At 39.1% G+C, this 24,377-nt stretch overlaps 1 pseudogene; it reads right to left on the bottom strand.

Annotated features, from left to right (window-relative positions):
* LOC138086360 (myotilin pseudogene) lies at positions 1-24,112 on the bottom strand (annotated as a pseudogene).
* Between the last annotated feature and the right edge of the window lie 265 nt (positions 24,113-24,377).

The following is a 24,377-nucleotide window of genomic DNA, read 5'->3' on the forward strand; positions in this document are numbered from 1 at the left end:
TTACCCAGAATCTTCCTTATTTATATTTTTTATTAGTAAAGTAATCTATAATTATCATGCTATAAGCTTCTTCCGTGAGGGCTGAACTTTACCATTTCATGATTTCTTCTCCAGAACAGCTTCAAAGGAGGCACAGGTGAGAGCTGGCATTCTGGCTTTAGTGAGTCTCCCCCTAAAACTTCTTTGAGTTGTGTTTTGTAGATAAATATCAGTGTTCTACATTCTCTTGCAAGAATGTCCAGCTATACAGTTAAGGTAGCTTCCCCTGTTCTGTTCCTGGCAATACACGAGTAAGCTCCTGAACCTGAAGCTCTGCTCACTTCAAGGATGAGTGAATGAAAACCCTCCTAAGACACTATCATTTTGCAAAAAGCTTCCATTTATATACCATGACACGTGAGGAGCTGGCAGTCTACCCACTTTGAAGTCCATTCCTCAGAATCTTCCTTCTTCACTCAACATGTTCTCTGACATTTGAACAGAATTTAATGAGCAGAATTTCTCCTGTATTGCACGCTGATCATTCACATCTCCTTTTGAGTAGGATCTACTTCTTCTGACTTAGGAACCTGTGGTCATGCACGTTCTGAGCTGTGCTATGATAAATCTTGTGAGTCATTGTCATTTTAGCTTGAAACACAGCAATCTGTGGATTTCTACAATTAAGAAGCGGTCCTGCATTTCAGCTTTCTCTTTCAAATCATGAATCAAATCTTCTTTTTATGTATGTATGTATGTATGTATGCATTTATGGCCCTTGTGTTTCAGGGTTGGAAGTGTTTGGTATGGGTCTAGCATTTGCAATGTGGCCAACAGAGGGTTGTTGACAGTTGAGGTGCTCAGTGGGAGGGATTTTACAGCTACTGTCATCAGGCCGTAATGACAATATGGGAAGCTGCCTGGGAACTGATTTTAGGTGGCATAACCTTTTTGCTCTGGCTGGAGCCAGAAAGCTGCTGGGGGAATCGGAAAAACAGAGGAGGGCATGGAGATGTGAGAGCCCCCTGTTGTGGAAGCAGGGATTTGCACTGTCAGGGATGGATGAAAAAGGAAGGCTGCTTGGTCGGGCTAGAGGAGCTGAGGTTTTAAATGCATGCTTTTTATAAGTACTGTTTGTCTTGTGAATTATAATACTAATTAAACAAAGTAGAAGCAAAAATAATTTTTAAAAACAGAAAGAATGAACTCTTTCATATAAGACTTAAAGTCAAGTGCCTAACATGGTTATTATTAAAACGTAATTTAAAATAATAACTTGAGTGTGTCGAAGTATGCATTAAATCTCATAAATGCTCTATAAATGGGCTATCATTTGGGAGTTATACTAGTTTCCATTTTATTTGAATTTGTAAACACTGTGGTAGATGTTTTAATTTAATAATGTCTAAAGCCTACTCTTGAGACTGCAAGGAGACTCCTTGGACTGCAAGGAGATCCAACCAGTCCATTCTGAAGGAGATCAGTCCTGGGATTTCTTTGGAGGGAATGATGCTAAAGCTGAAACTCCAGTACTTTGGCCACCTCATGAGAAGAGTTGACTCATTGGAAAAGACTCTGATGCTGGGAGGGATTGGGGGCCAGAGGAGAAGGGGACGACAGAGGATGAGATGGCTGGATGGCATCACGGACTTGATGGATGTGAGTCTGAGTGAACTCCGGGAGTTGGTGATGGACAGGGAGGCCTGGCGTGCTGCGATTCATGGGGTCGCAAAGAGTCAGACACGACTGAGCGACTGAACTGAACTGAACTGAAAGCCTACTTGAAACATGCTTATTTTAAAACCTTCTAATCATTGGTCTTATACTGATAGGTGAAAGATTAGCAATATGATATGGAGATTGGTGGTCCTAAGAGGTTAATTTAAACTAAGTGTTCTGTTTAGTGTTAAAGTCTGTTTCAAACAAAAGTGTTTTAATTAAGGAGTGTGAGTGTGCTGTCTGAATAAGATAAAATTTCATGAGCTTTGAGATCAGAAGACCAAACTGGACGCCCTGGGGTATGCCAAAATTTATGACCTATGATTTTTTTTCATTTCTTACATAGAGCACACACCTGCAGTGCTCACCATATGTGTGGCTCTAGCTAGTATATCGTGCTTCAACTCTCATGGCCCTTGTGACACAATGGGTAGAGTGCCTGCCATAGGCTGTTTGTAGTCACTTGACCTTGTTCTCATTATATATCCTGCTAAGGTCACTAGAGCTTTTTAAGATATTTTTAGAAGGAAGCTATGTTTACTGAATATGGATTTACTACAAACAATTCTATACTCATGCATACATGTTGTTAATGAATATGTATAATACCACAAAGTCATTATTTTTAATTTCCAATTTCACAAATAAAACAAGCCTAAGAAAAATTTACTTTTCTTACAACAAATACACATTGGGAGTAGGAAACTTAGGGGTGTTCATCTCATTTTTGTATCAACATCCTGAGTTGAGTACTTTGTTTTCATCATTTTTCAATGCATGCATTTTTTTAACTTAACCATATCACAAAAAAATGGTATGATTCTTATTCATATTCCACAGGTGAGAAAACTGGGCACTAAATAGCATAATTTATTTTAATATCAAAAACAATATGTAACTAGTTGAAAATAAGGTTTTATCCCCAAGATCAAGTGACAGAAGATCTGTAGCTCCTAACAGCTACTCTTACTAGTATAGTTCAAGGTGGCAAGGGTTACAGATTAAGTTTGGTGAGATGAGTAACTACCAATCATCAGGATAAACAAAGGGCCTCCCTCTGATCTTGAAAAAAAAGGAAAAGAATTAATCTCTCAGATAGTTAAATGGTTTACGATTTTGATTCCTATTGCACTGAAGCATAGTAAAGTGATGAATATTATATACCTATATTCTGTTATCTATATAGATTCAAAATTAACCAAAGATATTTTTTCATGGCAGAATCTATAGGAATATAATTTTAGCTCTCATTTTAATTTATGTACTGAAAATTAAAATTTTAAAACCTTAGAACAGTACATTTTTGTTCAAGAGTCTTACTACTTTCATTCAACATCTCATTGTCCTGTCATTGTCGGTTGCTAAATCATGTCTGAATCTTTTGCAATCCCAAGGACTGTAGCCCGCCAGGCTCCTCTGTCCATGGGATTTCCCAGGCAAGAATACTGGGTGGGTTGCCATTTCCTTTTTCAGGGGATCTTCCCAACCCAGGGATTTAGCCCACATTTCCTGCATTGGCAGGTGGATTCTTTACAACTGAGCCACCAGGGAAGCCCCTCATTGTCCTTTATCACCTTCCTATTTCAGAGTGTAAATCCTACTGCCATTCTTGTCAAAAATAATTTTTAAAATTTCACCATGTAAACAATCGTGTGCATACATATAACTGATAAGTGTTCATCAGGAACATATCAAGGTATGAAAACAGAAAAAAAAGAATGCCTTATCTGAGTATGAATGCACTGAAATTTTAACAATATGTTAGTCATTATATCTCAATTCAAATGGACAATTCAAATGTCAATAGTTATCTTTTTCTATTGATCTAATCTATATAAGATTGAAAAAGTTGGCTTAAAGCTCAACATTCAGAAAACTAAGATCATGGCATGTGGTCCCATCACTTCATGGGAAACAGATGGGGAAACAGGGGAAACAGTGTCAGACTTTATTTTGGGGGGCTCCAAATTCACTGCAGATGGTGATTTCAACCATGAAATTAAAAGATGCTTACTCCTTGGAAGGAAAGTTATGACCAACCTAGACTGCATATTCAAAAGCAGAGACATTACTTTGCCAACAAAGGTCCATCTAGTCAAGGGTATTGTTTTTCCAGTGGTCTTGTATGGATGTGAGAGTTGGATTGTGAAGAAGGCTGAGTGCTGAAGAATTGATGCGTTTGAACTGTGGTGTTGGAGAAGACTCTTGAGAGTCCCTTGGACTGCAAGGAGATCCAACCAGTCCATTCTAAAGGAGATCAGTCCTGGGTGTTCTTAGGAAGGAATGATGCTAAAGCTGAAACTCCAGTACTTTGGCCACTTCATGCGAAGAGTTGACTTATTGGAAAAGACTCTGATGCTGGGAGGGATTGGGGGCAGGAGGAGAAGGGGACGACCGAGGATGAGATGGCTGGATGGCATCACTGACTCAATGGACGTGATTCTGAGTGAACTCCGGGAGTTGGTGATGGACAGGGAGGCCTGGCGTGCTGCGATTCATGGGGTCGCAAAGAGTCAGACGTGACTGAACGACTGAACTGAACTGAATCTATAAAACATCTATCTACACACACCTTTATATACACATGTACACATATATATGTGTATGTATACTGTTTATGTATATTTACATATTTACACACCTGTACTCATACACACATACAGACAGAGGAAGAAAGACATCATATATTAATCTAGCCCCAATAATAATTATTCTTAGAGTAGTAAACTGTATAAATGATACAAAGGAAATAATGTTATCCTTGCCCTGCTGCTGCTGCTGCTGCTGCTGCTGCTGCTAAGTCACTTTAGTCGTGTCCGACTTTGTGTGACCCCTTAGACGGCAGCCCACTAGGCTCCCCCATCCCTGGGATTCTCCAGCCAAGAACACTGGAGTGTGTTGCCATTTTCTTCTCCAATGCATTAAAGTGAAAAGTGAAAGTGAAGTCGCTGAGTCGTGTCCGACTCTAGCGACCCCATGGACTGCAGCCTACCAGGCTCCTCCACCCATGGGATTTTCTAGGCAAGAGTACTGGAGTGGGTTGCCATTGCCTTCTCCATATTCTTGCCCTGCTGCTGCTGCTGCTGCTGCTAAGTAGCCTTAGTCGTGTCTGACTCTGTGCGACCCCATAGACGGTAGCCCACCAGGCTCCGCCGTCCCTGGGATTCTCCAAGCAAGAACACTGGAGTGGGTTGCCATTTCCTTCTCCAATGCATGAAAATGAAAAGTGAAAGTGACGTCGCTCAGTCATGTCCGACTCTGCAACCCCATGGACTGTAGCCTACCAGGCATTTTCCATCCATGGGATTTTCCAGGCAAGAGTACTGGAGTGGGTTGCCATCGCCTCCTCTGTATTCCCGCCCTACGTGGTATTAAAATGGCGATAGGAAGATTAGGTAAATAAAATCCTTACTATCAGCAAACACTTAAAATATATGTGATACTGGCAACTTCTATATTCAAATGAATATAAAGATTAAGTTTACTTAATCAGAGCATACATTTTCAAGGCAATGAGTCTTATGCATAGAAGAACTCTGATATAGAGATTGTATCTAAAAACATGAAGTAAACTTGAGAATAATACTACAGAAGTGAGAAGCACAAAACACAGTTGGCCCTCCATATCCGTGGATTCTGCATCTGTGATTTCAACCAACCATGGATTGAAAATATTTTTTTTAAAACATCCATAAACTTCAGAAAAGCAAAACTTGAATTTGTACACAACAGCAATGATTTACGTAGCACTTACATTGTATTTACAGCTCTTTCCACAGCATTTACAGTGTTTTAGATAGTATAAGTAACAGAGAAATGATTTTAAGTATACAGGAGGCTTTGTTTAGGTTATAAGCACAACAATGCCATTTTCTATAAGGGATGGAGCATCCACAGAGTTTGGTCTCCAAGGAGTTTGGTTGGCAAGGGGTGGAGGGGATTCTGGAGCCAGTCCCATGTGGGTAGCGCAGAATGACTGTTTTACATGAAAACACTATATGAGAAACACAGAGTAATCTGGGCTTCCTGAGATTCTCAGGGCATCAACTTTTGGACCACAAAAAGGCCATACATAGAAATATTTCTGTATGAGATTTGGATGTTAAAATAAGTTAAACTCACAAAAGCAGAATTGCTGAACAGCAGTCTAAAGTGCATGGGATGACTCTCATGAGGAGTCACAGGAGATACCTGGTTGAGTCAGAGGTGACAGTGAATAAGTTTGGGGAAGATTGGAAGAGTAGTTTATATACCCCCACCTCTGAAGCCTAGTTTTTTCATAGGACACTTCATTATCAAGGAACAACCTCACCAACAAAATTTGTTTCCCAATGTAGAAGAGAAGATTGAAAAACTGGCTATAAGCCCTCAGTCCTCCTTATGTTCACACCCTTTAAATGTTGCCCTACATTTATTTCTATCAAGGAGTGAAGTTTTTTATTTTTATTTTTTGCCATCTCTTGAATATAGGCTATCTGTGTGACCTGGTTGGCCAATAGAAGGTAGTATATGGGACAGTATGCGGATTCTGAGGGTAGGGCTTGAAACCAGAGTCACTTCCCCTCTCTTTATTGAATTACTTCTCAGTTGTCATGTAAATAAGTTCCAGCTTGCCTGCTGAAGAATGAGAAAGAACAGAGAGCAGAGACATCCTCCCAGCTATACTAATTCTACTTAGCCACTTCCCAGCTGACCATACTGTTCAGCTCAGACACATGAGTCAGCCCACCAACACAAGAACTGCCCAGATGAGGCCAGCCCAACTGCCAATCAGAGACTCATGAGTTAAACCACTAAGATTTGCAGTCATTTGTAAAAAAGCAAAAGCTAACTGATACACGTGGTCAATATCCTCCTGATGAAAGAATAAGGTTAAGGGTTTACCACACAGGCAATCTAAATGCATTCCTGTTATATATGAAGTAAGTTTAATTGACACTTCACTCAATTATAAGACAAACTTTTTCACGAAAATATATTAGACAAGTCAGAGGTATCAGTCTTGATCTTCAGGTTGTACTTCAATATGGATTTACATCATGCTTTTAGTTTCCAGTGAGTTCTGGATTACTGCTCTTGCCATATGAAAGCCAGGGGCTTTGTTGATGGTTCAGTTCACTTTTGGAATAATCTCCATACGATCAACTTCTGGTTTTAAACCATTTTACATTAAATGCTACACAATTGTCTATAACATGAAAGAGAACAAAGGATTTATTCTGCATAAAAAGAGTTGTGTTTTGTTAGGTAAGCTTTGTGTAACTCCAGATAGAGAAGCTTTCTCACATTCACAGTGAGAAATGTTAGTTGCCTTTCTAACATTCCACATACTTGTGACTATGTGTATGTGTGCATCAAATAATGAATGATAATATAAAGCAAATTGCTTTTCTCATGGTCCAGTATTAATTAAAACCAAATGTCCCTTCCACAATGTAGCCAATGTACGTTAATTATTCTGTTTTGTGCAGAGGTGACAAGAGGGAACACACAATTATTAAGGAGAAAAACATACACGTGGTAACAATAAATGTCCACAATGTGAAATACATTGCTTTTTCCCTATGAGTTACTTGAACACTTGCCAAATAATCCTTTCTCCACCACTTAAATAATGTAAACTGTTCTTTCACAATAATATACAGTTAGAATTACCTTTGTATGGAGTTTAACTGAAACATATTTATTTCCATTTACCTCCCCCCACCCCCCAGTTTTAACAATGCAAAATCACAGTAAGTTTTTAATGTCTTTACTGACATAAATATGAACATTAAAAAGTGAGTTTTATTTTACAGAAGAAAGAGCATTGATCACAAACATAGTTATCTTGGAATATGCCTTTCTGTTTAAACTTAGGAAAATCTTTTTACTTTCTGAGATTAATTTTCTTTGTCTATTAAGTTGGAATAAGAATACCTAGAAAGGCAGTGGATGGAAAATGGCTGAAGAGATTAAGAAATGACATGTATAAAGTGGTCAACTACAAATGATCTTCCCTATATTGCTCTGTATTGGGAATAGAGATTAAATCCCTTAAGATACATTCAGATTTTCAGGTATTTGAACTCTCAATCTCAAGCTATCTTTATCTGTGTTCTAAATGTTTTACCAGAGAACACTTTCTCTGTTTCTAAGTAATGACACTGTGTGACAAACATTTGAGAACCTCACTCAATCAAATGCTGATACATCAGGAAAGAAAAGCTGTAAAGGATAACCACTGTCTCCCAGTGTCTTTGCATCCCCTTCCCAAGGAGGAAATGGTGTTCCCCAAAATGATGATGAAAAGCGTGATTAAAAGGCAAAAATATGGCAGAGGCCATTTTCAGTCCAAAATTGGTGGTAGATTCTCTGCAGTTCTGTTCCATAGCCTATCTGTCAGTATTCTGTAAGTCAGATGTCACTTCTGGTGGGGACTATCGGTTCTGACATTAGCTTCTATGGTGGCTTCAGAGGAAGTAGCTGTCCTAGTGAGTCACTTCTTCACTGTGGAAATGATCCTGGTCCCTGAGATGGAAACTGGTTTGCCCTTCAGCATGTCTACCAGTTGTGGAGTCACTGAATTCCCTACACCAAATATCTTTCTTGTTAAAATGCCTAGAGATTTTTCTAGGATTGAATTTTTCTATCTCTTGGACTAATCCCTGACTGATACAGCTTCAAAAGATTTTTGATAAGAAATAAATCTGTTCAACAAAGAGAGACTGTAGGAGAGAAATAATGATAAAGAGCTAGGTTAGATTTAGATTATAGAGATTCTTAAATGCATTGGTAAGGAAGTGGAATTCATTCTAAAATTCATGAGAAGCCACTTGAGCAGAGAAGGAGCATGATCAATACGTATTTTAAGAGGATGGTTCTGGAACCTGTGAGTGGAATAAATGCAAAGATGCTAGACTGGAAGTAAATGGCTTGATCCAAGGAAAGCTGTTGGAGCTGACATCCACCGCAACAGAATAAAAGACGATCCTCTGAGACAGCAGCACTTTCACAAGCAGGCAGGCAACTGGTTTTAATACTATTAGAAAAATAACCAATAAAAAGCCTTATTATTTTTTTTCCTGTTACAACTCACAGCTGTCATTTTGTTTAATGCTTCAATGTTAAATTTATAATAGGTTTCCCAGCTGACACAGGAAGGGTAACATGTAAATGAATGGATATGAGGCGCACCTTCAAGTATCATTTCTCTGACAGATGTTTCGTGGCAATATGTATCAGTTCTTATCACAAACACATTGGTTGTTTTAATTAAAACTATGAAACACTAGAAGAATAAAAACAACTTGAATATTTCCCAGTGATAAAACCAAGTGCTCAGCTTTGTATAAGTACGCAGTACACAATAGTTCTCTTACTTTCCATAATACCTACAAAATGAAAAACCCCAGTATTCCATGACAAAGCCAGGTGTGCTCTGAGGCTAGAATAGACCCTTGGGTATAGACACTTTGTCTGTGGAATACCCAAGTAATTCTGGGACCACTGAGCAAACTGACTTAAAGTGTCATTTGAGAAGATAAATATCCCCTGGTGCTTCAGGGAAAAGGAAAGATAAAATCCAATTACAGAGTCAGAGAGAAAAACAGCTTTTTGAAGAATAAAGCACTTAAAGTGGGCCTTGAAACAAACATGGAAAAGTTGATGGAAATTATATGATGAAAAATACTTGCAAATAAAGGAAAAGAAGGATATAAGGATTTAATAAGTAAGATGGTAGGTGTTGCAAGAGGGCATCAGAGGGCAGACACACTGAAACCACACTCACAGAAAACTAGTCAATCTAATCATACTAGGACCACAGTCTTGTCTAACTCAATGAAACTAAGCCATGCCCTTGGGGCAACAAAAGACGGGCGGGTTATGGTGGAGACGTCCGACAGAATGTGGTCCACTGGAGAAGGGAATGGCAAACCACTTCAGTATTCTTGCCTTGAGAACCCCATGAACAGTATGAAAAGGAAAAATGATAGGATACTGAAAGAGGTACTCCCCAGGTCAGTAGGTGCCCAGTATGCTACTAGAGATCAGTGGAGAAATAACTCCAGAAAGAATGAAAGGATGGAGCCAAAGCAAAAAACAATACCCAGCTGTGGATATGACTGGTGATAGAAGCAAGGTCCGATGCAATAAAGAGCAATATTGCATAGGAACATGGAATGTCAGATCCATGAATCAAGGCAAATTGGAAGTGGTCAAACAAGAGATGGCCAGGGTGAACGTCGACATTCTAGGAATCAGAAAACTAAAATGGGCTGGAATGGGTGAATTTAACTCAGATGACCATTACATCTACTACTGCGGGCAGGAATCCCTCAGAAGAAATGGAATAGCCATCACGGTCTACAAAAGAGTCCAAAATGCAGTACTTGGATGCAATCTCAAAAACGACAGAATGATCTTTGTTCATTTCCAAGACAAACCATTCAACATCACAGTTATCCAAGTCTATGCCCCAACCAATAATGCTGAAGAAGCTGAAGTTAAATGGTTCTATGAAGACCAATAAGACCTTTTAGAACTAACACCCAAAAAAGATATCCTTTTCATTATAGGGGACCGGAATGCAAAAGTAGGAAGTCAAGAAACACCTGGAGTAACAGGCACATTTGGCTTTGGAATGCGGAATGAAGCAGGGCAAAGACTAATAGAGTTTTACCAAGAAAATGCACTGGTCATAGCAAACACCCTCTTCCAACAACACAAGAGAAGACTCTACACATGGACATCACCAGATGGTCAACACTGATCAGATTGATTATATTCTTTGCAGCCAAAGATGGAGAAGCTCTATACAGATAACAAAAAAGAGACCAGGAGCTGACTGTGGCTCAGATCATGAACTCCTTATTACCAAATTCAGACTTATATTGAAGAAAGTAGGGAAAACCGCTAGACCACTCAGGTATGACCTAAATCAAATCCCTTATGATTATACAGTGGAAGTGAGAAATAGATTTAAGGGCCTAGATCTGATAGATAGAGTGCCTGATGAACTATGGAATGAGGTTCGTAGCACTGTACAGGAGACAGGAATCAAGACGATTCCCATGGAAAAGAAATGCAAAAAAGCAAAATGGCTGTCTTGGGAGGCCTTACAAATAGCTGTGAAAAGAAGAGAGGCGAAAAGCAAAGGAGAAAAGGAAAGATATAAGCATCTGAATGCAGAGTTCCAAAGAATAGCAAGGAGAGATAAGAAAGTCTTCCTCAGTGATCAATGAAAAGAAAAAGAGGAAAAGAACAGAATGGGAAAGACTAGAGATCTCTTTAAGAAAATTAAAGATACCAAGGGAACATTTCATGCAAAGATGGGCTCGATAAAGGACAGAAATTGTATGGACCTAAGAGAAGCAGGAGATATTAAGAAGAGGTGGCAAGAATACACAGAAGAACTGTACAAAAAAGATCTTCATGACCCAGATAATCACGATGCTGTGATCACTTGTCTAGAGCCAGACATTTTGGAATGTGAAGCCAAGTGGGCCTTAGGAAGCATCACTAGGAATAAAGCTAGTGGAGGTGATGGCATTCCAGTTGAGCTATTTCAAATCCTGAAAGATGATGCTGTGAAAGTGTTGCACTCAATATGCCAGCAAGTTTGGAAAACTCAGCAGTGGCCACAGGACTGGAAAAGGTCAGTTTTCATTCCAATCCCAAAGGAAGGCAATGCCAAAGAATGCTCAAACTACCACACAATTACACTCATCTCACGTGCTAGTAAAGTAATGCTCAAAATTCTGCAAGCCAGGCTTTAGCAATACGTGAACTGTGAACTTCCTGATGTTCAAGCTGATTTTAGAAAAGGCAGAGGAACCAGAGATCAAATTGCCAACATCTGCTGGATCTTTGAAAAAGGAAGTGTTCCGGAAAAACATATATTTCTGCTTTATTGACTATTCCAAAACCTTTGACTGTGTGGATCACAATAAACTGTGGAAAATTCTGACAGAGGTGGGAATACCAGACCACCTAACCTGCCTCTTGAGAAATCTATATGCAGATCAGGAAGCAACAGTTAGAACTGGACATGGAACAACAGACTGGTTCCAAATAGGAAAAGGAGTATGTCAAAGCTGTATATTGTCACCCTGCTTATTTAACTTATATGCAGAGTACATCATGAGAAACGCTGGACTGGAAGAAACAAGCTGGAATCAAGATTTCTGGGAGAAATATCAATAACCTCAGATACTTTATGGCAGAAAGTGAAGAGGAACTAAAAAGCCTCTTGATGAAAGTGAAAGAGGAGAGTGAAAAAGTTGGCTTAAAGCCCAACTTTTAGGAAATGGAGCTCATGGCATCCAGTCCCATCAGTTCATGGGAAATAGATGGAGAAACAGTGGAAATAGTGTCAGACTTTATTTTTGGGGTCTCCAAAATCACTGCAGATGGTGACTGCAGCCATGAAATTAAAAGATGCTTACTCCTTGGAAGAAAAGTTATGACCAACCTAGATAGCATATTCAAAAACAGAGACATTACTTTGCCGACTAAGTTCCGTCTAATCAAGGCTATGTTTTTTCCTGTGGTCATGTATGGATGTAAGAGTTGGACTGTGAAGAAAGCTGAGCGCTGAAGAATTGATGCTTTTGAAGTGTGGTGTTGGAGAAGACTTGAGAGTCCCTTGGACTGCAAGGAGATCCAACCAGTCCATTCAGAAGGAGATCAGTCCTGAGATTTATTTGGAAGGAATGATGCTAAAGCTGAAACTCCAGTACTTTGGCCACCTCATGAGAAGAGTTGACTCATTGGAAAAGACTCTGATGCTGGGAGGGATTGGGGGCAGGAGGAGAAGGGGATGACAGAGGATGAGATGGCTGGATGGCATCACTGACTCAATGGACGTGAGTCTGAGTGAACTCCAGGAGATGGTGAGGAACAGGGAGGCCTGGCGTGCTGCGATTCCCGGGTCGCAAAGAGTCAGACACGACTGAGCGACTGAAATGTACTGAAGTGAACTGAACTTGACCTATATTGTGGAGAACAAAAATGGTTTGCTGAGAAATCAGGATTTAATTGGTAGACTATTGAGACACTTCAAAAGATTTTAAGTGGAAAACTGATCAAATAAATACATTACAATAAAATGTTGGTATCAATACAACATTTACTGATGGAATTCCTCTGAAAGATACACTTACATTTGCATCTATAGAGCTGGTCTATAAATAGTTTTCCCTAAAAAACTTGTTGCCATCATTTGCAAAACAGGATATATCACAATTATAAAGTACAGACTTTGGGCTTTCTCAGGGCTTATTTGAAAACTGAAGATACATAAGCAGGAAGCATAAAATCCAACTAAGAAATTGTAGTAGGTTTCAGTTCAGTTCAGTCTTTCAGTCATGTCTGACTCTTTGTGACCCCCATGGACTGCATCACTCCAGACCTCCCTGTCCATCACTCACTCCCGGAGTTTACTCAGACTCATGTCCATTGAGTCGGTTATGCCATCCAACCATCTCATCCTCTGTCATCCCCTTCTCCTCCCACCTTCAGTCTTTCCCAGCATCAGGGTCTTTACAAATGAGTCAGTTCTTCACATCAGGTGGCCAAAGTTTTGGAGTTTCAGCTTCAGCATCAGTCCTTCCAATGAATATTCAGGACTGATATCCTTTAGGATGGACTGGTTGGATCTCCTTGCAGTCCAAGGGACTCTCAAGAGTTTCTCCAATACTACAGTTCAAAAGCACCAATTCTTCGGCACTCAGCTTTCTTTATAGTCCAACTCTCACATCCATACATGACTACTAAAAAAACAACAGCCTTGAGGAGAGGGACCTTTGTTGGCAAAGTAATGTCTCTGCTTTTTAATATGCTGTCTAGGTTGGTCATAGCTTTTCTTCCAAATTAAAAGGAGTCTTTTAATTTTATGGCTGCAGTCACTTTCTACAGTGATTGTGGAGCCCCCCAAAATAGTCTGTCTCTGTTTCAACTGTTTCCCCATCTATTTGCCATGAAGAGACAGGATCAGATGTTATGATCTTAGTTTTCTGAATGTTGAGCTTTAAGCCAACTTTTTACTCTCCTCTTTTACTTCCATCAAGAGTAGTAGGTTTAGAGACAAAGATTTATTATCATATTTTGAGGCACTGGAATTAGTGGCTCTAGCTCTCTTTGCCATGCATTTACAGCTTCTACTAGTACATTTCATTTATCCATGGTCTTGGTATACTTGAAATAGCTGAAATCTGGGGATAGCTAAAATGGGGATAGCTGCATCCCCATTTCTAGAATATATCCCACCCCCATATAAGTTCACAAACTACCTTCCACACTCCAATGCATTTTTGAGTCACTAGATTTTTAGTATAGGCATGCAAGCTTTGTTTTAATACATTCTGATTAACTGAAGTCTAGATGACAGCATTTGTTAGCAACAAGGTATTGTCTAATTAAGGTATGGTTTTTCCTGTGGTCATGTATGGATGTGAGAGTTGGACTGTGAAGAAGGCTGAGCGCCAAAGAATTGATGCTTTTGAAATGTGGTGTTGGAGAAGACTCTTCAGAATCACTTGGACAGCAAGGAGATCCAACCAGTCCATCCTAAAGGAGATCAGCCCTGGGATTTCTTTGGAAGGAATGAGGCTAAAGCTGAAACTCCAGTACTTTGGCCACCTCATGCGAAGAGTTAACTCATTGGAAAAGACTCTGATGCTGGGAGGGGTTGGGGGCAGGAGGAGAAGGGGACAACAGAGGATGAGATGGCTGGATGGCATCACTGACTCGATGGAAGTGAGTCTGAGTGAACTCTGGGAGTTGGTGATGGACAGGGAGGCCTGGCGTGCTGTGATTCATGGGGTCGCAAAGAGTTGGACATGACTGAGCAACTGAACTGAACTGAACTGAACTTTTTTTAGATATAATGCTCTTGCACACTTAATAGACTATGGCATATTGTAAACTTAATTTTCATACACACTGGGAAACCAAAAATTTGTGTGACTCTTTAACATGTATTTGTTTTATTTCAGTGGCCTGGTACTAAACCTATAATACATATGAGGCATGCCTGTACTATTATCCACATAAGTTGATAAAGTATTTCAAGTCTGTTTTCTTACGCAGTTGTTCCAGTTAACAATAAATAAAAAACTTCATGAATTAAAAATTTAAATTTAGAAATCAAACTTTATATTTGATCATACTCTTCATATGTATTAACTTTCAGAAAGCTTAAATCTATTACCTGCACTATCAAAGCAGAGGGAAAAACTCTCACTTAAAAGTTGTATACTCAAAGAAAGGTAATTTATTACATTCATAAGTTATAATATATTGTATTTATTTAATTTTACTTCATGTTTTAAGTATTATATAAATAGATTTATCACTATGGTAGTTAATCTTTCATTAAAATAATTACTTTTTGATTACAATATGTAATAGTTTTGCTAAATGAGTGTCTCTGTATGAAGGCACAATTAGGCATATATGGGTCCTTGATCATAAAAATAGGGTGTTTTTGGAAGTTTGGAAGTACATAGCTGAGACATTTAGTACTACAATTTTGACACTGTTGGTGTTATATGATTGCTTTCTGACTAACTACAAGGTAAAGTCAGGGGAAAGGCAAAAACGAAAAAGGACACAGCTGGATATGATGCTCCTGCTGGCTGCAAAAATCAACTCCTGGCACCTGAAGGGAGCAAAGGAGGAGAAGGGATTTCCATATCTTAGAGACATGCTGTGTCAACCAGAAGCTCAAGCAAACACAGGTGATATAAAAGTAAATGTTTTTGGATTCTGTAACTTTCAAGTTCTAATTTGGTATGTTTGCACCAATGGTTTACACAGCCATTGAGTCAGGCCCACAAGTTTAAAAATAATTATTTGCTCACTGAAATCATTTCATAAAATAAACCAAGTCTTCAGCTTTCAAACCAAAAAATAATACAGTGTTAAAATAATGCTGCTGCTAAGTGTGCATGTACAGTCTGTAGAGTTAAGGTTTTCTGCTGGTAGTTTTGTAATTTGTTTCAGGATACTGGGATTATCTCACCAATCATCTTTAATGGCCCTCACTTGAAAACACACACACACACACTAACCATGAAGAGATGGGTACAGAAAAGAAACAGTATACAAATTAAAATCTCAGGGTATTACCTAATAGGCTAAATCCATACCATGAAACAAAGTCTCGTAAATACTGTGATGCAGTATATGCTGCTGCTGCTGCTGCCAAGTCTCTTCAGTCGTGTCTGACTCTGTGCGACCCCAGAGACAGCAGCCCACCAGTTTCCCCCGTCCCTGGGATTCTCCAGGCAAGAACACTGGAGTGGGTTGCCAGTTCCTTCTCCAATGCATGAAAGGGAAAAGGGAAAGTGAAGTCACTCAGTCGTGTCCGACTCTTAGTGACCCCCATAGACTGCAGCCTACCAAGCTCCTCCGTCCATGGGATTTTCCAGGCAAGAGTACTGGAGTGGGGTTCCATTACCTTCTCCAATGCCCTATATAGTTTAATGGAAAACCTTACTTTCCTGGCTTCTTAAACTTTGGCTTTATTTTCTTTATCTGCCTCCCTAACAAGAACCAAAGTAGCAGGGCAAGTGAGAGCGTCAGATATGTACGGCCAACTTTGGTAAATCTTGGCCATATCAAAGTGGATGGACACAAAGGAAGTGGAAAATCAAAAAAAGAATGGAAGATGCACAATAGATTTAACACAATGATCTCATCTTCTAAAAAGTATAACCCTATCAATGCCTTGGACTCAAGCAATTTGATCGGTAGCTTCTTCTCTAAGGAAGTGCTTTGGGGTGGTAAAAGAAGGAAGTAGAACATTATTCTAAGCCTTATTTTTGCCCCTCTGCCCTCATACAGCCTGTTTCTACTCATTTCTATTCATTTTATAAGTTTTATATGTCTTAATTGATAAAATTAACTTCCTAGAATAATCAGCCCACTGACTACTATATAAACCTGTATCCAGGTTTATAGACTTTAAGTATATCCTCCGAGTGTATTATTTCTAAAGAAAATGAAAAAGCACTTCAGAGAAAGGCCATTAGTGAAGAGATTAAAAAAAAAATCCCTTTAGCATTTTGCCATCTAATTTTGAGATACAGTTCTGGACTTTAGGAATTTCAAATTATTCCTCTGATTTGCAGACATAGCAAAGTTCAGTGAGGCAGTGTTCTTCATTAAGAAACATTTAACTCAGTAATGGTCTGGGCCAACTGGAGAATGAAGAAAAGCAATTTGAAAGAACACAGGATCTGTTTTAAGAATAATCACTTGTTTGCCACATAAAATGAATAATTTCGATGGCTGTTAGCCACAATTATCATAGGTGGGCAAAGGCAAATGGAAAATTGTACAATTTCATGGATGGTAATTGCATCTTCGATGAGGAAGAGAAATTCATGCATTTGCTAAACGAACTACAATGTTAAGACAAAACAACTGTTTGGTTACTTGTGAACTTATTAGAGTTTTAAATCACATATTGATCTTTTTCTAATTTTTAATACTTTATTATGCAAAATTATATACATACACCAAGCGTCCAGCTTCAACAATTAATAAATCATGAAGAATACTGTTTCACCTAAATACCCACCCAATTTCTCCAATTGCCCCAGTCAGATTATTTTGATAAAGGTTTACACATTACAATCATTTAATCTGTAATTTTTTATATTGATGCAAGGATATTGTGTTCAGTGTTTATGTCAGTTTTGAGTTCTCATTTCCCCCCAAATAACTAAAGCAGAGGAAGTGAGCCATATTTACCAACATGTATCACCATGCTGCTCTTCTTTTATAAACACAGGCTGATTTATGAGATAAAGGTATTGAACATATTTCAAGCTGCCTTGGTGCTTTATAATCACTATTTCTGTATATTATTTATAAAGGGCTCAAAGAATGCTTGTAGAACAAATTCAGAAAAATCTGTCATTTATGACCAATTAGGCTTATAAAATTAACATCATTATTACATATGAACAAACATTAATAATATAAAAGCTATAATAGTGCCTACCGCATAGTATCAGAATTGAATGTTATAGTGCATATGGGGCTTCCCTGGTGGCTCAGATGGCAAAGCGTCTGTCTGCAATGCGGGAGACCTGGGTTCGACCGCTGGGTTAGGAAGATCCCCTGGAGAAGGAAATGGCAACCCACTCCAGTACTCTTGCCTGGAAAATCCCATGGACAGAGGAGCCTGGTAGGCTACAGTCCATGGGGTCGCAAAGAGTCAGACACAACTGAATGACTTTATTTACTTACTTACTTACTGACTTACTTAGTGCATATAGAGGACTCAACAAGTCCTGGCCTATGATGAACTATTAAATATCTGACCTTAATATTCATGTTGCTGTTTGTGATTTTGTGGTTTAACTCTAACCATAAAGGAATGAGGATCTGCAAACTTTTCTGGGGCAGACTTGCCCATTTGATCATTCATGGAAAAAGAACTCTTCAAAACCTAAAAGACAATTTAGAGCTTAATTTCTTCTGTACCAACCAGTATCAAAAATAGCCTTTTATCCATTATACTTCAACCACAGTGCTAGATCCTTAGTTTTGTTTCCGTAGTGCAGGACCTCCAAATATCAACTATGTAAATATTCTGAGAGTGATGATCAACAGCTGTTGCTTTCTTCCCCTTGAAAACTTGCCTAGAAAACCACTGCTTAGGGAGGCAGTATACTTTGGCTGTAGGGCTTAGATGTATAGAACAGGCTTTGGGACTCTGTGGGAGAGGGAGAGAGTGGGATGATTTGAGAGAATGACACTGAAACGTATCATATATGAAACGAATCACCAGTCCAGGTTCGATGCATGATATAGGATGCTTGGGGCTGGTGCGCTGAGACGACCCAGAGGGATGGTATGGGGAGGGAGGAGGGAGGGGGGTTCAGGATGGGGAACACGTGTATAACTGTGGCAGATTCATGTTGATGTATGGCAAAAAAAATACAATATTATAAAGTAATTAACCTCCAATTAAAATAAATAAATTTATATTAAAAAAAAAAGAATCTGCCTGTAATGCAGGAGACATGGGTTCGATTCCTGGGTCGGGAAGATCCCCGGGAGAAGGAAATGGCAACCCACTCCAGTATTCTTGCCTGGAGAGTCCCATGGACAGAGGAGCCTGGTGGACTACAGTCCATGGGGTCTCAAGAGTCAGACACGACCGAGTGACTTTCACTACACTACTACTACTATACTCTGGCTCCAGAGCTCTCATCTTTATATATAAGAATGTCACCCTGGGAGAAACTGGACAGAGAAGTGGGAGGGTGAACATAGTTCATTATTAAGAAAAAGTGCATCAGAAGATTAAGAAAAATTATTAAGATAAAACAGAAATGAGATGTTGGATAGGTTAGATATTTTAGTAGCATAAACCATGATCTCTCCTGCAAGATACTAGAAGTCTAGTTGGGTAATGGGCTGTAACACACATGAGGCAATTTATATAAATGTTGTAGTAATGTCTATACTTAACTTACAGACTGTTCTCCAGAGAAAACATGTAGGTGGCCAAAAAGTACATGCAAAGTCACTAACATCAGGGAAATGCAAATCAAAACTACAATTACCTATCAGCTCACATTGGTCAGACTGGCCATCACCAAAAATGCAAACAATACTCTAGCGAAAGAGTATGGAGGCAAGGGACCCCCTCCTTCACTATTGGTGGGAATGCAAACTGGTACAACCAGTATGGAGAACAGTATGGAGGTTCCTTTAAAAACTGAAAATAGAGCTACCATATGATCCAGCAATCCTATTCCTGGGCATACATCCAGAGAAAACCATAATCCAAAAGGATGCACACACCTCACTCTTCACTGCGCACTATTTACAATAGCCAAGGCATGGAAGCAACTTAAATGCCTATCAATAGAGGAACAGGTAAAGAGGATCTGACACATATACAAGGTACCATAAAAAAAGAATGAAAGAATGCCATTGCCATGGCATGGGTGGACCCAGAGATTGCCATACTGAGTGAAGTAAGCCAGACAAAGACAAATACCGTATGATATCACTTACAGGTGGAATCTAAAAAAGTAATACAAATGTAACTTACTCACCAAACAGAAACAGACTCACAGACACAGAAAAGAAATGTATGATTATCAAAGGGGAAAGACTTGGGATAAATCGGGAGGTTGGGATGAACACAATCTACTGTATAAAAGACAGATGACTTATGAGGACCTACAGTCGAACACAGACAACTCTACATAATATCCTGTGATAATCTATTTGAGAAAAGAATCCAAAAAAGAAAAAAATGCATGCATTTATATAAATGATTCACTGTGCTATACACCTGAAAGTATAACACAACACTATAAATCAACTATTCTTCAATAATTTAAAAAAATATCCTTCACAAAACATACAATACACGTTAAGAAATATATCAGAATATAAATATATAATGGATCGACAATAAATGTTAGTGGTCATTAACTGAAGTATGGTCAGAATTCATTCTCAGAAATTGTAATTATGTAACTCTAAACTAGATCCTCAAGAGTTCATACTTTAAAAAGCCTCTAGGGCAAATTTTGATATATACCATTTATTGAATGACAATAATATGAAGATTATGATGTGAGTTGCATATGATTACAAAGTAGAATACAAGATGTCTGCAAAAATGATTTTCAGGAGAGGTAGCGTGTCACTGATTGCCTTCACAGTTTGCTTGACTGGCCTTTCAAAACTATGTAAGTGACTAGTACTTACATTATTGTGGTTCAGCCACTCAGTCATGTCCAACTCTTTGCAACCCCATGGACTGCAGCACACCAGGCTTCCCTGTCCTTCACCATCTCCAGGAGCTTGCTCAAACTCATGTCCATTGAGTCGCTGATACCAACCAACCATTTCATCCTCTGTTATCCCCTTCTCCTCCCGCCTTCAATCTTTCCCAGCATCAGGGTCTTGTCTAATGTGCCTGGTCTTCACATCAGGTAGCCAAAGTATGGGAGCTTTGGCTTCATCATCAGTCCTTCCAATGAATATTCCAGGTTGATTTCCTTTAGGATTAACTGATTTTATTTCATTGCAGTCCAAGGGACTCTCAAGAGTCTTCTTGAACATCACATTCCAAAAGCATCAATTCTTCAGCGCTCAGCCTTATTTATGGTCCAGCTCTCATATCCATACATGACTACTGGAAAAACCATAGATTTGACTAGACAGAACTTTTTAAGCAAAGTAATGTCTTTGCTTTTTTATATGTTGTCTAGGTTTGTCAGAGCTTTTCTTTCAAGGAGCAAGCATCTTCTAATTTTATGGTTGGAGTCACCATCTGCAGTGATTTGGGAGCCCAAGTAAATAAAGTCTTCCAGTGTTTCCATTTATTCCCCATCTATTTGCCATGAAGTAATGAGACCAGATGCCATAATCTTCATTTTTTGAATGTTGAATTTTAAGCCAACTTTTTCACTCTCCTTTTTCACTTCAATCAAGAGGCTCTTTAGTTCTTCACTTTCTGCCATAAGGGTGGTGTCATCTGCATATCTGAGGTTATTGATATCTCTCCCAGCAATCTGGATTACAGCTTGTGCTTCATCCAGCCCAGCATTTCACATGCATATAAATTAAATAAGCAGGGTGACAATATACAGCCTTGACGTTCTCCTTTTCCTATTTGGAGCCAGTCTGTTGTTCCATGTCCAGTTCTAACTGTTGCTTCCTGATCTGCATATAGGTTTCTCAAGAGGCAGGTCGGTGGTCTGGTATTCCCATCTCTCTCAGAATTTTACACAGTTTATTCTGACCACACAGACAAAGGCTTTGGCATAGTCAATAAAGCAGAAATAGATGTTTTTATGGAACTCTCTTCCTTTTACGAAGATCCAGCAGATGTTGGCAATTTGATCTCTGGTTCCTCTGCCTTTTCTAAAACCACCTTGAACATCTGGAATTTCGTGGTTCATGTACTGCTGAAGCCTGGCTTGGAGAATTTTGAGCATTACTTTACTAGCATGTGAGATGAATGCAATTGTGTGGTAGTTTGAGCATTCTTTGGCATTGCCTTTCTTTGGGATTGGAATGAAAACTGACCTTTTCCAATCCTGTGGCCACTGCTGAGTTTTCCAAATTTGCTGGCATATTGAGTACAGCACTTTCACAGCATCATCTTTCAGGATTTGAAACAGCTCAAGTGGAATTCCATCACCTCCACTAGCTTTGTTCATAATGATGCTTTCTAAGGTCCACTTGACTTCACATTCCAGGATGTCTGGCTCTAGGTGAGTGATCACACCATTGTGATTATCTTGGTCCTGAAGCTCTTTTTTATACAGTTCTTCTGTGTATTCTTGCCACCTCTTCTTAATATCTCCTGCTTCTGTTAGGTCCAGACCATTTCTGTCCTTTATCAAGGCCCTCTTTGCATGAAATGTTCCCTTAGTATCTCTAATTTTCTTGAAGAGATCTCTAGTCTTTCCCATTCTATTATTTTTCTCTATTTCTTTGCATTGATCACTGAGGAAGGCTTTCTTATCTCTCCTTGCTATTCTTTGGAACTCTACATTCAGATGCTTATATCTTTCCTTTTCTCCTTTGCTTTTCTCCTCTCTTCTTTTCACAGCTATTTGTAAGGCCTCCCCAGACAGCCATTTTGCTTTTTTGCATTTCTTTTCCATGGGGATGGTCTTGATCTCTGTCTCCTGTACAATGTCATGAACCTCCATCCATAGTTCATCAGGCACTCTGTCTATCAGATCTAGGCCCTTAAATCTATTTCTCACTTCCACTGTATAATCATAGGGATTTGATTTAGATCATACTTGAATGGTCTAGTGGTTTTCCCACCAAGGTAGCATTAATCATTTTAGAAGGACAACACATATGTCAGAGCCAAAAAATAAAGTCTTTACCAACCACAAAAAATTAGCATCTTGTTAACACATCTTTTCCCAATATATTTGGGCATCATATGCTTGGTTTGCCCTTTTTAGTCAAGCAGTTGCAATAACTATCAATATATCACTTGCCACATAATATAAGAATATACTAAACTTCATTGTGTAACATTTTCATCTAATCCTCAATGCACTTAAATTTTTTAAATTATAGCGAACTTGACTAGCTTACATCTTGCAACAAGTCTGTACTACTTACAGTGCCAAATTTTGTGAGGAGGAAGTCACTCAGTCATGTCCGACTCTTTGTGATCCCATGGACTGTAGCCTACCAGGCTCCTCAGCCCATGGAATTTTCCAGACAAGAGTACTGGAGTGGGTTGCCATTTCCTTCTCCAGGGGATCTTCCCAACCCAGGGATCAAACCCAGGTCTCCTGTACTGCAGGCAGACGCTTTACCGTCTGAGCCACCAGGGAAGCCCTAAATGCTCAATTTTACAACGAAATGAAATGATCATAGAGAAATCAGCCCTAACTGCTGTAGGTGTAGTTTCTGCCTTTTACTCTAATCTAAGGGACAACATTTATCTTCTGGTCTGTGACCAATATGGAGATAGAAGCAAGAGCCAATTAAATATCAGGCAAATATTTGATCATATTCTGAACCATGTTAAGAAGCTGAACTGATTTCATTTCACACTCTTGTTAAGTTGCCTGCATACCTAAGTGAACTGGGCATAGTAGAGTTCAGTTCAGTTCAGTTCAGTCACTCAGTAGTGTCCAAATCTTTGTGACCCCATGAAATGCAGCACACCAGGCCTCCCTGTCCATCACCACCAACTCCCAGAGTTTACCCAAACTCGTCCATCAAGTGGGTGATAATCCAGCCAATCATCCTCTGTCGTCCTCTTCTCCTCCCACCTTCAATCTTTCCCAGCATCAGGGCCTTTTCATAAGAGTCAGTTCTTCACATCAGGTGACCAAAGTATTGGAGCTTCAGCATCAGTCCTTCCAATGAATATTCTGGACTGATTTCCTTTAGGATTGACTGGTTGGATCTCCTTGCAGTCCAAGGGACACTCAAGAATCTTCTCCAACACCACAGTTCAAAGCACCAATTCTTTGATGCTCAACTTTCTTTATAGTCCAACTCTTACATACATACATGGCTACTGGAAAAACCATAGCTTTGACTAGATGAAGCTTTGTTGGCAAAGTAATATCTCTGCTTTTTAATATGTTGTCTAGGTTAGTGATAACTTTGCTTCAAAGGAGCAAGCATCTTTTAATTTCATGGCTGCAGTCACCATCTGCAGTGATTTTGGAGTATCATTTAGTATCATATCATCTGCAAACAGGGAGAGCTTTACTTCTTCTTTTCCAATCTGGATTCCTTTTATTTCTTTTTCTTCTCTGATTGCTGTAGCTAGGACTTTCAGATCTATGTTGAATAACCATGGTGAAAATGGGCATCTTTGTCTTGTTCCTGATCTTGGGGGCAATGCTTTCAATTTTTCACCATTAAGAATAATGCTTGCTGTAGGCTTATCATACATGGCCTTTGCTATGTTGAGGTAGGTTCCTTTTATACCAATTTTTTGAAGAGTTTTAATCATAAATGAGTGCTGAATTTTGTTGAAGGCTTTTTCTGCATCTATTGAGATTATCATATGGTTTTTATCTTTCAGTTTGTTAATATGGTGTATCACATTGATTGATTTGTGTATATTGGAGAATCCTTGCACTCCTGGAATAAACTCAACTTGATCATTGTATATGAGCTTTTTGATGTGTTGCTGAATTCTGTGTGCTAAAATGTTG

Source organism: Capricornis sumatraensis, chromosome 9 (assembly GCF_032405125.1).
Source record: "Capricornis sumatraensis isolate serow.1 chromosome 9, serow.2, whole genome shotgun sequence".
Classification (NCBI taxonomy): Eukaryota; Metazoa; Chordata; class Mammalia; order Artiodactyla; family Bovidae; genus Capricornis; species Capricornis sumatraensis.